Genomic DNA, 14,161 nt, shown 5'->3' on the forward strand with positions numbered 1-14,161 from the left:
GAGTGGAGAAAAAAAATTTCCACATGGATATTAAATAAGCCCCTTTAAAACAACAACTATAACAACTTGGCAATTAATTTTCGATGATACTTTGATATGGAGCCAAAGTTGATGGAGCAAGATGTAACCATTCTAACCTCAAAGGTGAAAAAGCAAGAGAAAGACAAAGTGATCATTAAGGAGGATGGGAATTTCTCAGGGAGCCTTTGGTGCTTCTGTTGCTTCTATGCATAAACAGACTTCCCACAGGAAGTCAATGGTCATTGTTAAGAATCAGCCTCCCCAGGGAGTAGCCAAAAAAGAATTTATAGAGATAATATTTATAAAGTGCATGGCACATAGTAAGTGCTTAATAAATGTTCATTCCCTCCCTTCCTTCCTTCCTGTATGGTACAGCCATCAGAGTGGGGACAGCTCCTTCTTTGATCAGAAAGGCTTTAGAGATGGAAGGGAACCAAATGAGCATCAAGCAAAGCCCTCTCATTTTATTATATAGATGAAGAAACTGAGGTTAAGAGACATTAGTTGATGTGTTTGGTATCATTCACAATAAAGCAGCAGCAGCTTTGTATTTAAACTCATAGTCACCTCTGACTATAAATTCTATTTTCTAGACAGAAGGTGATAAATGCAGTTGATAGAGAAAGAATGCAAGATTTCAACCTGAAATCTACTGCCTCATGTGACTTTGGATACTTCTCACATCAGTTTGACCCAAACTGATATGAGAAGTATTAGGTCATCAGAGAATTATGGGATTTAGAGATCTTTTCATCCAGATATAGGGAGAAACTTGTCCAAAGTCATATGAGGCAGTAGATCTCAGGTTGAAATCTTGCTACCATATGCTCTTCCCAGAGCTGATATAGACCCAGACCCAGGAAAGCTTTTACAGATTACTCATAGTAAGATAGTAAGATACTCTTCCTTTCCTCCTTTCTTTCCTATCTTCTTTCCTCTTTCCCTTCCTCCCTCTCTTTCTCTCCCCCTCCCTGGAAAGGCTGGATTTAAACTCACAGTAATATCTTCATTTTACAGAAAAAGAAACTGAGGTTCAGAGGATAACTTGCCCAGAACCACATAGTTAGGAAGTATCTGCGACAGGACTCATGCAAGACTAACTCTCAGTCCAATTCTGAATCCACTATACTATGTAGTCTCTCTAAATGATCCAAATTAATTTCTGCTCCAAATATGATGACAACTATTGAGAGAATGAGACTTAGCTAAAAGTCTTCAGCTTGAGTTTCAAGGCCCTTTCTAGTCTGGGATATCCTATATATCTAACTTACTATTTCCCATGACTTCTCCATAGGGTCTCTCTGATCTCAAATCTTGGTTTCTTTATGAAATTATTCCTGTGTGCCCAGCTGCTGGTCTTTTCTTTCTAAGAATACTTTCCATTTTATATTGTATATATCTTCAATGCACATAATTTATTTGTATGTTGTCCTTCGCATTAAAACTTGAACTCTTTGAGAACAGAACCTTGTTTTTTGCCTTTTTTTGTATCTCTAGCACTTGGCACTATGTGCCTGGCACATATTAAGCACTTAATAAGTGCTTATTGAATGATTGACTAATCTATCTAGGCCAGTCTTCCCATGGACTCAGAAACATAACTTATTTTGTCCTTACCCTTAGACCTTTGTTCATATTGCTTTTCCTGCTTGGTCCCCTTCAGTTACCCAAATTCCATTCATCCTTCAAAACTCAACTCTATCTAATCCATTAAACTTTTTCTCATCATTTCAGTCTCTACTGATTATGTCAAATTGTGTATATGCCACAGAATTTAAGATTCCATTCTAGTCCATCTTGTTGTTCGTTATTGTTTCACATATACAAATCTTATCTCTGTTAAATGATAAACTCCAAGGACAGGAACCATATCTCATACTTTTCTTATTTCAATAAGGACAGGGCTGCTTAAAATGTTTTATGAAATCAGAGAATCATGGGATTCACAGATCATCTTATCCAGACATGGGGAGAAATTTGTCCAAAGTCAGTTGAGGCAACAGATCTCAGATCCTCTGATTTGAAATCTAGCATTCTTTCTACATCAACTGCATTTATTACCTTCTCTCTAGAATGAGTTACACATGGACACCTTTTACGCCTTTTACTAGACTGTAAGCTCCTTGAGGGCAGGAAATAGATCTTTCATTTTTTGTTTTCTCAAAAGAGGCAAGGTGTGGTACACTACACACTCAAATACATTCAGGTAGACTTAAGAAGATCCCTAGAGATCACCAAATACTTAATTTTTGTAAGTGAAGGAAATTGAGCCTCAGAGGAGTACCTGCAGTTTAAAGCACATTACCACCATATCGGGGCCTGTTGTTTGAGTACCATCTCTAACATCATAATCTCATTGAGTTTCCTTTCTTCATCTGTATAACACTTGTGCAGAGAGGCATTATGGCCTTGTGGGTAGAGACCCAGTCTCTAAGTTAGAAAGGCCTGGATTAATTTCTTGCCTCTAATATCTCCTGGATGTGTGACCCTGGGCAAGACACTTACATTCCCAGCACCCCAAGCAGAGCTGTAAGACTCTTAGATTGCAGAGAAGTGCTGATCTAAACTAGGAGAGGAGTTCTCTATATTAAAAAAGTCGTGTCTTCCCTTCCTCTAGATAGATATTATTAAACCTGAAGTCCTTGGGCTGATTTCAGGAGTCCTGTGATCTTGGCTGGAGAAAAAAACAAGTTAGATCTTTATTTTTCACTATGATTAATTTCTTTTGTAATCCTGCCTGTTTTATTTTATGCATTTAAAAACCATTATTCTCAGAAGGGGGTCTATAGGCTTTACCAGACAGTCAGAGGTCCATGACATAAAGAAAGATGTGGAACCCTGCCCTAGAGACAGAGTTCGGTTCTTAAATCCTGTCCTGGAGTCAGGGAACATTTAAAACTACTCTCTATTTGGACCTGATGGTTCTGAATAAAAGACTTGGATACAGCTTGGCCTGTCAACAAGATTAGACTTACCGTGCCCCTAGCATGGCCCTGTCCCAGCTTCTTTTCCTCAATATTCTTTCTGCCCAATATTCTGAGCCAGGACCAGCTCATGGAGGGCAGTTGGCAGGTCAGGTCATATTTACTCAGCAGAACAGGACCCAAATCACAAGGTCTTGGCAGTCCCACAGGGCTGACGTGTACAATACAATGCAAGTCCAGCAGGATACAACTGACTTCCCTGGTTTTGTGAATCCAGATGGAAATCACAAGCCTTTAGATAGCCAGCCAGTGGGAACAGCTAAGCCAATCCTGCTCACAAACCCAGACACTCAGCTTGGGCCTGGATTTTGGGTGCGGCTAATGAGCAATAGTTCCTGGGAAAGAAGCATCTGGGACTTGGCTCTTCAGAGGAAGACACCAGAGGTGAAGGGGAGGAAAGCACCTTTTATTTATATGTAAGCAAGAAAAGTGGCAACAGAGCTAATTCAGGATACCCTGAATCCAATCACCAACAATCTGGATCCAAAGGAACATGTTGCAGTGTAAAGAGTTTGTAGCCAGAGGAGCTGGGTTCTGGCACTTGCCACAGGTGGGACTTTTGGTGAGTTATGTATCTTCTCTAAGTCAGTTTCTTTGTGTAAAAAATAAAGGGCCTAGACTAGCTGGCCTTTGTGGTCCTTTGCAACTCTCAATCTATGATCCTAGGAGGACGGCTTGCCTTTTAAAAGAGTGAAGCAAGTATAAAATATGAACTTCAATGAATAGCTCTCTTCTGTCCCATAGACCCAGTCTGAGAAGTGGGTCAGTGGCCTGGAGGACGTGCAGATCTCCATGAACAGGGACTTCCTCACCTCTCCATCTGAGGTTCTCCATTTGTCCAATAAAGATTACAGAGCTTATAGAATTGGAAGGGACTTTTGAGATCATGTAGCTCAATCATGTCATTTTATATATAAGGAAATTGAGATGAATTTGAAAAGCAAATCAACTTGCCCAATGACATAGGGATTTATAGTGAATTGGGCAGAAATTAAAATCCAAGTCTTTGGATATCTAATCTCAGGGGCTTTCTACTGCCCCACATTGAGATGATAACATCTTTTCCCTCTATTCCTTCCCAGAGGTCAGGGAACAGAGGTGGAGCCTCATCTTTTAAGAACTCTCTTCCATCTTCCACATGGCAGTAGTCAACCTGCCATCTCACAGAACCACAAAATATTAGAATTTGTAAGTTAAACGGGACTTCTGTAATCATTCAGCCCAGCCCACTCCTAAGAAAGAATCTCCTTTATGGGACACAGGACAAATGGTCATCCAGCTTTTGCTTGATAACCTTTAGGGAGGAGTAACCCATTACTTAAGGAGGCTGTTTACTGTTTGTTGGGGAATTTTCCCTCTTGTCAAGTCTCAGTTTGTTTGTAATTTTCATCTATTGCGGTTAGATCTATCCTCAAATGACAGGCCTTTAAATATCCAAAGAGAGCCATCATGTCCCTTGTGACCTTGTGCTCAATGCTAACATGTCAATTTACCTCATAAAGACTTTGGATTTGATTTTTCTGGAAAAACCACTAAGCTCACTGTACTGTCCAAGTTCTGTTTACAATCTAATGTCTATGTGTGTGAGGCAAGACAAATAAATAAATAACTGATACAAGAAGCAAGTTGTAAAGGAGAGGTGTAGGTTAATTGTGATAAAAATTTGACAGAGATCAGGAAAGTCTGTTCCAAAAATTAGACTGGTATGAGCAGATGCTCTTGTCACGAATTAGGACGAGAAAAGGAATATGGGGAAGCCCAGGCTGGCTGGAACATGAAATATGTGAAATGGCACTAATATGAGACAATATGGATCCTACTTGTGGTGGGCCTTGAATGCCTGGTGTTTTTATTTATATAATATCTCTATTTCATGGACAATAGGGAGCCACTGAAGGTTTGGAGAAGGGAAGTGACATGATCATGGGACTGCAGTAAAATTAATCTGACAGGCTGTGAAGGAAGAACTGGAGATAAGAAGATGAAGGTGGAGGCTATTAAAATAGTCAAGAAAAGAATTGCTGAGAGTCTGAGCTAGGATGGCTGCAGTGACCTTGGAGAGGAAGAGTTAATGGGAGAGCTATTATGGGAGCAGAATCAATAGGCTGGGCAAGTGGTTGTATCTAGGTGGTAAAGGAAAAGGAAGTGTCTGAGATGACTCTAACTCAGGAAGCTGGAAGGATGGTGTTTCCATGATCAGAAATAGAGAAGTTAGGGGGCAGGCAGATTAAAAAGGGAATAGCTCAGCCTGGGAAGAGGCTAGAGAAGGGGGGATAGAAGATGGGGATCAGGGAACAAATGGGAGGTCAGGAGGGCAGGGAAGAAGCAGCAGAGAGTGGGACAAAGGGCTGGGGAGTCAGAAGACAGGGCTCAGGGGCACACTAGGGGTGCTTCCCCAGCAGAGATGCAGAATCTGGACTCAACAGCACCAAGCTGGGTGACAGAGCATCTTTGGGAGAGGAAGGAGGGCAACCCCAAGTTGATCTGAGGTAACTCCCTAGGGGAAAATTGAAAGTGGCTTGAGCCCAGGGCAGAGACGGGGGCTTTTTACCTTATCCCTTCAGGATCCTGGGTGGATTGCAATTGGCCAGTGCTGGCCCCGGGCTGGGCCGGGCCGGGCTCGAGACAGGGAAGCGCGGCGTCAGGAGCAGCCCCAACTCTGGGCCGGACTGTCCCAGGGTGGAATGTTCAGACTCCCCAACATTCCACCCACCCAGACTTCGCCCTCGCTCCCTAGCCAATCAGAGCCTCCCTCCGTGGTTAGCCTGCGCCCCACCCACGCTCGCCACGCCCCTTTCAGGGAGTATCGGCCAATCGGTGCGCACGGGCATGCCAGGGATCTGAGGGGGGCGGGGCCAAGAGGTCCTTGGGTCCGTGGTCATGCCGGGGAAGATAGGGCAACCGAGGGGTCGGGGCTGCAATCTCGGGGAACTGCCTGGCTCCTTCCCCTTGTCTAGGCTCAGAGTTTCTCAAAGCAGACGCCACCAGTTTCCTTTCTCTTTCCTTCTAAAGGCCGAGGGCAGGCGCCTAAGCCGAGCCCATCCCGGAGTGTTTGCGGGACGGTGGTTTTTACAGGTAGACCTCCTATAAACATCCCTCTCAGCCTTCCTTCGTCCCTCCCCCGGGGGCGGGGCCGGGAGACCGGAGGCGGAGCAAGCGTAATCTCCGTGTGTTTCTGGAGTTGAGTGATGCCGGTAGATTGTTTGGCAAAACTAAAGAGAAGTCCCTTTGAGGCTTCGAAATAGCGCTGTTCGGCCCTGATTTCCCACTTCATCTCCCCCCCCCCCCTCTCTTTTGTCCCTCTTCCCTCTCCCTCCCCTTCCCCCTCCCCCTCCCCGCCCCAGTAATCTGCTCGGCAGAGAACCTTGCCAGTACAGCCAAGTGTCCCCAACACTCCTAAGATTCCCAGATTTCCCCCTCCAGGAGTGATTCTTGAGCAAACCCCGTGGGATCACCATAAACCACGAATTTCTTTCCCTTGATGAAAAAGTACCAGTCACAGTGCGGAGCCGAATTCAGGCAGCCTTTTTAGGCCCTAGAGGGGGCAGGACATAGGAATGAGAGGATCCAGGGAATCACCTGGGGAATCCGACTTTTAGGGATCTATGAGGTCATCGACCCCCTCTTATTGTGAGAAAACAGTCCCAAGAGATGTTAGGTTACTTCGAAGCAGGTGCTGTAAGTAGAAGAGGCAGCATTTAAATTCTGGGGTTCTGTCCCCAAATCCTCTCTGCTGTGAGTCCGGTGCCTCTTGTCAGCGCCCCATACTTTTATGGATGAGGAAACCTCTCCAGGAAACGAAGTAATTTGCCCAAGAGCCTGTTAGAACTTAGATTCTCTAGATTCCATATCTAGTGTTCTTTCCACTATCCTAGAATGTCTGAGTTCCCCACGGACTTTGTCATAGACAGGATAGAGGGAGAAAATGAGCCAGAGTCAAGGGGGAGAAAAGGAATTCCATTTCTTCCTCATTCATGGAATCCAGAATATTTAGAATTTTCTTTGCCCTTATGTAACATTTGCCTAGAGCTGCAAGATAACACAATGGATAGGGTACTGGGCCTAGAATCAGGAAGACACAATTTTATTAGTTCAAATCTGGCCTCAGACACCAACTGTGTGACTCTGGGCAAGTCACATCACTCTGCCTCAGTTTCCTCATCTGTAAAATGAGCTGGAGAAGGAAATGGCAAACTACTCCAGTGTCTCTGCCAAGAAAACCAAAAAACAACTTAACAACTATTAGATGATAAAAATTCTTGAGAGCAAGGTCTGTGTATCTTTGTATCATAGGACAGAATTGGGAGGAACCTTAGACATCATTTAGACCAACTCCTTAATTTTAGAGATGAGCATACAGACACAGAGCAGGATATTCAGGACTCCATGGCCAGTGTCTGGGGAGGGATAGGAACTCAGCTAACCTTGACTGTAAAATTAGCACTATTGCCACATTGTCCATCCATAGGACATAAGTAAATAATAAACATGTAATAAATATGTTGACTGTAATATATTATAATAAATTTTTTGAATGAATTAAAAAATAGAAAGAGGTACAACTGATGAGGAGACAGAGAGAACATCATCATGCACAACAATTCTTTGTTTTTGACTTTCTATGTATGAAACCCTCCCTGTGATTAGGACCTTGGGGCTAAGCAAAGAAAACTAAAATTCCATCCTCCACAAATAAATTGTTGATGGAGTTGTGAACTGATACAACCATTCTGGAAAGCAATATGGAACTATATCTAAAGGGTTATCAAACTGTGCATACCTTTTGATACAGCAGTGTTTCTCCTGGGCTTTTTATATCCCAAAGAGATCATAAAGGAGGGAAAGGGCATGTGCAAAAATGTTTGTGGTAGCATTTCTCTAGTGGCAAGAAACTGGAATCTGAGTGGATGCCCATCAGTTGGAGAATGGCTGAATAAGTTATGGTATATGAATGTTATGGAATATTATTGTTCTATAAGAAGCAATTAGCAGAATGATTTCAGAGAGGCCTGGAGAGACTTACATGAACTGATACTAAGTGAAGTAAGTAGAACCAAAAGGACATTATACATAGCGACAAGAAAATTATGTGATGATCAACTGTGATGGACTAGGCTCTTTTCTTAATGAAATGATTCAAAGCAATTCCAATAAACTTATGATAAAGAGAGCCATCTGCATCCAGAAAGGGAACTATGGGGACTGAATGTAGATCATAGCATAGTATTTTTACCTTTTTGTTGCAGTTTGCTTGCTCTTTTTTTCTTTCTCATTTTTTTCCCTTTTTGATCTAATTTTTCTTATGCAGCATGATAAATGTAGAAATATGTATAGAAGAATTGTATGTTTAATGTATATTGGATTACTTTCTGCCTTGGGTGGGGAAAGAAGGGAGAAAAATCTAGAACACAAGGTTTTGTAAGAGTGAATGTTGAAAACTATCTTTGCATATATTTTGAAAATAAAAAGCTATTATTAAAGTAATATCAAATTCCCTCATCAGGGAACCCATGATGGTCTGTTTGGGAGATCAAGATGTACCTTTTAGTTATGTATGAAAGCATGTCTAAAATACTAGGCAATGCTGATGCTAAGTGCCAAATGATGGGTATAGCTAGTGAGTGCTTTAGGAATTTGAGGAGGTAGAGAATTCATTCAGTTTGGAGTGGTCAGAGAAGGGTTCACAGGGGAGTTAGAATTGGAGCTGAAGCTTAAATGAATGAATGAAGCCTTAATTAAGCGCTTACTATATAAAAAGCACTGAGATAAGTCTGAAGATAGTCCCTGCTCTAAGGGAGCTACATTCTAATGGAGGGGAGACAACAAGCTGAAAATCAGATGGAAAAGTCCCATAGTCCTTAGCAAATGATAATATCCTATTTTTAATGTCATTTCCACAGATAGAATGATTTCATTTGGAGAGGAAGAATCATTTGACAGTGCCAAGTGCCATTGACAGTGTAGCAAGAACTTATTTTCCCTGGGATCGTCAATAGCTGTGGCCACAGAACCTGCAGGAGCAGGTTACCAGGTTGTAGCCCCACAGGGGCTGCTTCCTTGGAGGGTAGCTGAGTGGGCTGGAAGTATCACTCTTCCAAAGGCTCAAGGGTTCAAGATATCATGCTATCTCCATAAAGATCTGAGAGAAAAAGGTGGTCAGCCTGGTGGTATTTTCACCTGTCTGACATGTGTTGTCTCCCCTACCTCCTCCGGACACTCTGCTGCTTCCTTTAGAGTGGCAGTGGGGTTGGCTGGCCACTTCTTCCGAGGAGTTGTCCCCACAGAAGTTGCTGCAAGGGATGGCCTGCAAGCAGGACTGAATGATGCTTAATGTGAAATAATAATGCCATATAACTTGCCTGACTAATGTGTCCTGATGAGCTATGTTGCTTTTTCTCTATATTAGGAGAGAGGGTCAAAGAGTTGAAGTTGCTTCAAGGAATGAATCTAGAAAATTAAAGCTAGTGGACTAAAAGTATAAGTAAGATTTCTGTCCATTTCTGTCCAACCTCTCCATTGTTTAGATTTTCACAAAATAATGGAAGTCCTTAAGATATATGGGCAGGATTTTTTTAAAGGCTGCTAGGGTTTCACAAGGTTTTGCTTGGAGGCTAGCAATCTATACTCAGAATGTTCCCAAGAAAGTTACCCTCAGTCCTTGCCAGGGAAGCACAGTCTGTAGGTTGAAAGCAGACCTAGATATGGAGGCTGGTGTTCCAAATGAGTAAAACCCCATGACTGCAGGAAAGACTCATCCAGGGGATGAGTCAGCCTCAACCACAAACTATGGAAAAAGTGAAGTCTCCCAGTCTTCTTTTACCCCTCAATATGAGAAAACTTATATAGGAAAATTTCCTGGGGACCTAGAAGCTAAAGCAAAGCCTTTTAAATAGATCCCCAAAAAGGTATAAAGTGAATCCTGAGAATACAAATTGAGAACTAGCTCAGAAGCCCCCAACAGTTAATAATTTGGAGTTAATAGTTGGCAGTCCTGATGATTAGGAATAAGGGAAGGCAGACTATGACTACTTTTCTTCTGTCCTTCTCCTCCCTACAAAAAGGCATAAAAATTACACCTTTATAAGACTCCTGAAAACTCTGCCCTTATGCCCTTGGATAAGTAGGTGACTTTATTGGGATTCTGTTTTCCCATCTATATAAAGAAGATGGTGAACTAGATGATTTATTTTTCCCTCTCTTCATTTTAATAACATTTTGTTTTTTCCAATTACATATAAAGATAGTTTTCAAAATTCATTTTTGTAAGATTTTGGTTCCAAAACTTTTAATCTTTTATTCCTTTCCCTTTCTTATTCCCCAAGACAACAAGCAATCTGATACAGGTTATTTATATATACACATACATACATACAATCATTTTAAATATATTCCCATATCAGTCATATTGGGAAAAGAAAAATCAGAACAAAAGGGAAAAACCATAAAAAAGAAAAAAAAAAGAACAAAAAAAAAATGAAAATAGAATGCTTCAGTCCATATTCAGTCTCCATACGTCTTTCTCTGGATGCAGATGGCATTTTCCATCCTAAGTCTATAGCAATTGTTTTGAATTAATTATTGTTGAGAAGAGTTAAGTGTATTACAGTTGATCATTAAAAAATCTTGCTGTTATTATGTATAGTACACTGAATACTATGCTGGTTCTGGTCATTCAGCATCTTGAAAGATGATTTCAAAGGTCCCTTCCAACCTCAATATTCTATGATTTTGTGAATCCCAGGCCATTAGCATGTGCTAAGACCATTTCTGGGTAAATAGACAGGGCTAGAAGAAGTGAAAGTACTATTTTCAGGTAGCTACAATTTTACCCAATTTGGACATCCTTTTTTCCCCCTAACTCCACGCTGCTGACTCTGAAACTGCAATAATTTCTTCCTTCCTTCTTTCCCCTCCTCCACTGCCAAATTCCCTTTTATTGTCTTTCTAATATATCATACTGTGGAGGGATGTGGTGAAAATAACCCTGGAGACCTGGGTTCAGTGTCCTACCTTTGGCTCTTAATAGCTATGTAACTTCATCTTTCAAGCTTCAATCTCATCATCTTGTAGATATAATGCTTGCATTAACTCACTTATTGGTCCAAGGATTATACTCATGTAAGCAATTACTATTTTCAGCACCAATATTGATTCTTTTCTGTCATTTGGGTATACTAGGCTTGTTTATGATTCTAGATAGGGACATTGCAAACCACTCCAATATTTTTGCCAAGAAAATCCCAAATGGGGTTACAAAGAGTTGGACAGGCTTGAAAAATAATCAAACAACAACATGTTTATCATTCACTATTTTGTTTTTGTTGATACCAACATATTTCCTTCCTATATTCCTGACCAGAATTCAAGGAAACCAAAAAATAATAAGTATTTTTTTGGGGAGGGAAAAGTGTCCCAAACTGGAAAAATAATGGCAGATATTAATGCAATCCTTAAGGAGGAGGAGTCAAGCATAGTATTTCCATAAACAGAAATGAGATAGTGTATGGTGGTTCCTATAGCTATGACAATAAAAGAAATCAACTCTACTTGTCAGAATGCATAGTTTATGGTATGGATTTTATTTTCCCTAGTTAATAAAATGGAAAAGGAAAGAAAAGGGTAAATATTCCAGTATTCATGATATTTCTGGCTCCCTCCCAGTCAAGAAATTTGCAATTCCTGCAAGTTTCATTAGTAGATCCTTATTTATAGGACAAACACTCATGAAGATATTAGACAACTGATTGATCTATAGTCCCACATTCCTAGGAAGTAAAATGGTGTGACAAAAACATTTTCTCTTGAATATTCCCTTTTCATATTCCCCTAGAAATATAAGGAAACTTTTCTGGTCTGGTCCATAAAGGCAGAGGAATCACTACATCTACTTCTTGCCTTGTTTCTGCTGGCAAGGAAGAAATTATGTCTAAAATTGAGGGAATATTCTAAATGATTGAGGGAAAAAATAGCCAAACATTAATGTATTTACTATGCTAGACAATAAGTTAGGTGCTGGAGATAAAATTTCAAAAGCATGACAGTTTCTATTTTGATGGAAATCAAATTTCAATGGGGGATGGAGTAGAGATAATCTCTCTTATAGTATCTAGAGAAAAGAATTTTGGTCTTAGAAATTAGGGTAATGATGAGTGGAGCTGCTGTAAGACATTTGCCCTTTCCAAAATTAATGATAGTTTTATTAGATTATTATCCACAAGACAAGAGATGGAAAGTGAGGGTGGAGGTAGAAGGGAGTAGGGTTTGGCACAGGAACAGAATCAGATGATACGATGTCAGGGCAGTTGGCTGAAGGAAATATGAAGCATTGAGTAGGAGAAGCAGAGAGATATAGTGGGTTAGATGAGCCTACACTCATCAATAAGGATAATTCATCCCTTGTTCCAAAACTGAGCAGATTAAATCCTTCCAGGGAAGAGGGCATGCTCTCTGGAGTTAGATTCCAGGTGAGAAGACTGGAAAGAGGTAGTGGGTGGGTAACAAGATTATCTGCCAATTATTCAAATAAAAAAAATGGAGGAAGAAGGCTTAAAGAGTCTAGTGTACATTACATTTCTCCCTCAAATCAAAATGCATGTGGTACCTTGAAATTATTCTAGGTACTATAAATGGACTAAATAAGTCATGTCAGGTCCATTTTTTTTAAACTTGAGTCTTTGCTCCTATTATTTTTTCTGCCTGTAATACTATTTCTGTCTCCTTCCTATTTTAGTCAAATGAGGCCCATTCTTCAAATCTCTGCTTTAATTCTATTTCTTTTCTGCTGTCATCAATGAATCAGGAATTCTCTCATGATACGCAGTACTGAGGACCTAAGTCTTCTTTGAGGGATTTTTTGGGTTCTTGTGGCTGAGAGCCCAATTCAGTGAAGTACACAAGAATCCTGAGATCAGCTCCTCACTTACAAGTATACAGTTCATGAAAATATAGAGAAAATATATATTTTTTCTTATAATTATAACTTTTTATTGACAGAATCCATGCCTGGGTAATTTTTTACAACATTATCCCTTGCACTCACTTTTGTTCCAACTTTTCCCCTCCCTCCCTCCATCTTCTCCCCCAGATGGCAAGCAGTCCTATACATGTTAAATATGTCACAGTATATCCTAGATACAATATATGTGTGTAGAACTGAACAGTTCTCTTGTTGCACAGGGAGAATTAGATTTAGAAGGTAAAAATAACCTGGGAAGAAAAACAAAAATGCAAATAGTTTATATTCATTTCCCAGTGTTCTTTCTTTAGGTGTAGCTGCTTCTGTCCATCTTTGATCAATTGAAACTGAGTTAGATCTTCTCTTTGTCAAAGAAATCCACTTCCATCAGAATACATCCTCATACAGAATACATCCTCATACAGTATCGTTGTTGAAAGTGTATAATGATCTCCTGGTTCTGCTCATTTCACTTAGCATCAGTTTATGTAAGTCTCTCCAGGCCTCTCTGTATTCATCCTGCTGGTCATTTCTTACAGAACAATAATATTCCATAACATTCATATACCACAATTTACCCAGCCATTCTCCAATCGATGGGCATCCATTCATTTTCCAGCTTCTAGCCACTACAAACAGGGCTGCCACAAACATTTTGGCACATACAGGTCCCTTTCCCTTTTTTAGTATCTTTTTGGGATATAAGCCCAGTAGTAACACTGCTGGATCAAAGGGTCTGCACAATTTGATAACTTTTTGGGCATAATTCCAGATTGTTCTCCAGAATGGTTGGATTCGTTCAAAACTCCACCAACAATGCATCAGTGTCCCAGTTTTCCCGTGTCCCGTCTAACATTCATCATTATTTTTTCCTGTCATCTTGAAAATATTTTCTTAAAAGGAAGAAAACAGAAATAAGATAATGGACAATCATTAATTCCTAACTGTCAGTAAATCTAGTCATTTATAGTCTTGAGCATGCAGGTAGGTAGGTGACATGTTAGATCGAACTTGGATCTGGAGTTAGGAGGACCTGAGTTCAAATGTGAACTCAGAAACTTTCTAACTATGTGACTTTTGTCTCAGTTTACTCACATATAAAATGGGAATAATAATAGCACCCACTTCCCATTTTTTTGTGAAGATCAAATCAGATGATAATTGTAAAGCACCTGAGACATAGTAGGTCCTATATAAACAT

The 14,161-nt window shown here is 40.4% G+C and overlaps 1 protein-coding gene and 1 long non-coding RNA gene across 8 annotated transcripts in view; one reads left to right on the forward strand and one right to left on the reverse strand.

The window, feature by feature from the left end:
* Window positions 1–5,704, reverse strand: part of PLEKHF1 (pleckstrin homology and FYVE domain containing 1) — a 34,643-nt gene extending 28,939 nt beyond the window's left edge. The window contains exon 1 of the mRNA XM_051979772.1: window positions 5,557–5,704. The gene's annotated coding sequence lies outside the window, so the exon portion shown is untranslated. The remainder of the gene's footprint in view (window positions 1–5,556) is intronic.
* The window catches only part of LOC127550663 (uncharacterized), a 79,193-nt gene continuing 68,246 nt past the window's right edge, over window positions 3,215–14,161 (forward strand). For 2 of the 7 annotated variants that reach the window (XR_007950910.1, XR_007950913.1), the window contains exon 1: window positions 3,215–3,567. This is a non-coding gene — a long non-coding RNA (uncharacterized LOC127550663). The remainder of the gene's footprint in view (window positions 3,568–14,161) is intronic. The other 5 variants (XR_007950911.1, XR_007950908.1, XR_007950912.1 and 2 more) reach the window with 5 other exon arrangements.

The sequence above is a fragment of the Antechinus flavipes genome, chromosome 2 (genome assembly GCF_016432865.1).
Source record: "Antechinus flavipes isolate AdamAnt ecotype Samford, QLD, Australia chromosome 2, AdamAnt_v2, whole genome shotgun sequence".
Lineage (NCBI taxonomy): Eukaryota > Metazoa > Chordata > Mammalia > Dasyuromorphia > Dasyuridae > Antechinus > Antechinus flavipes.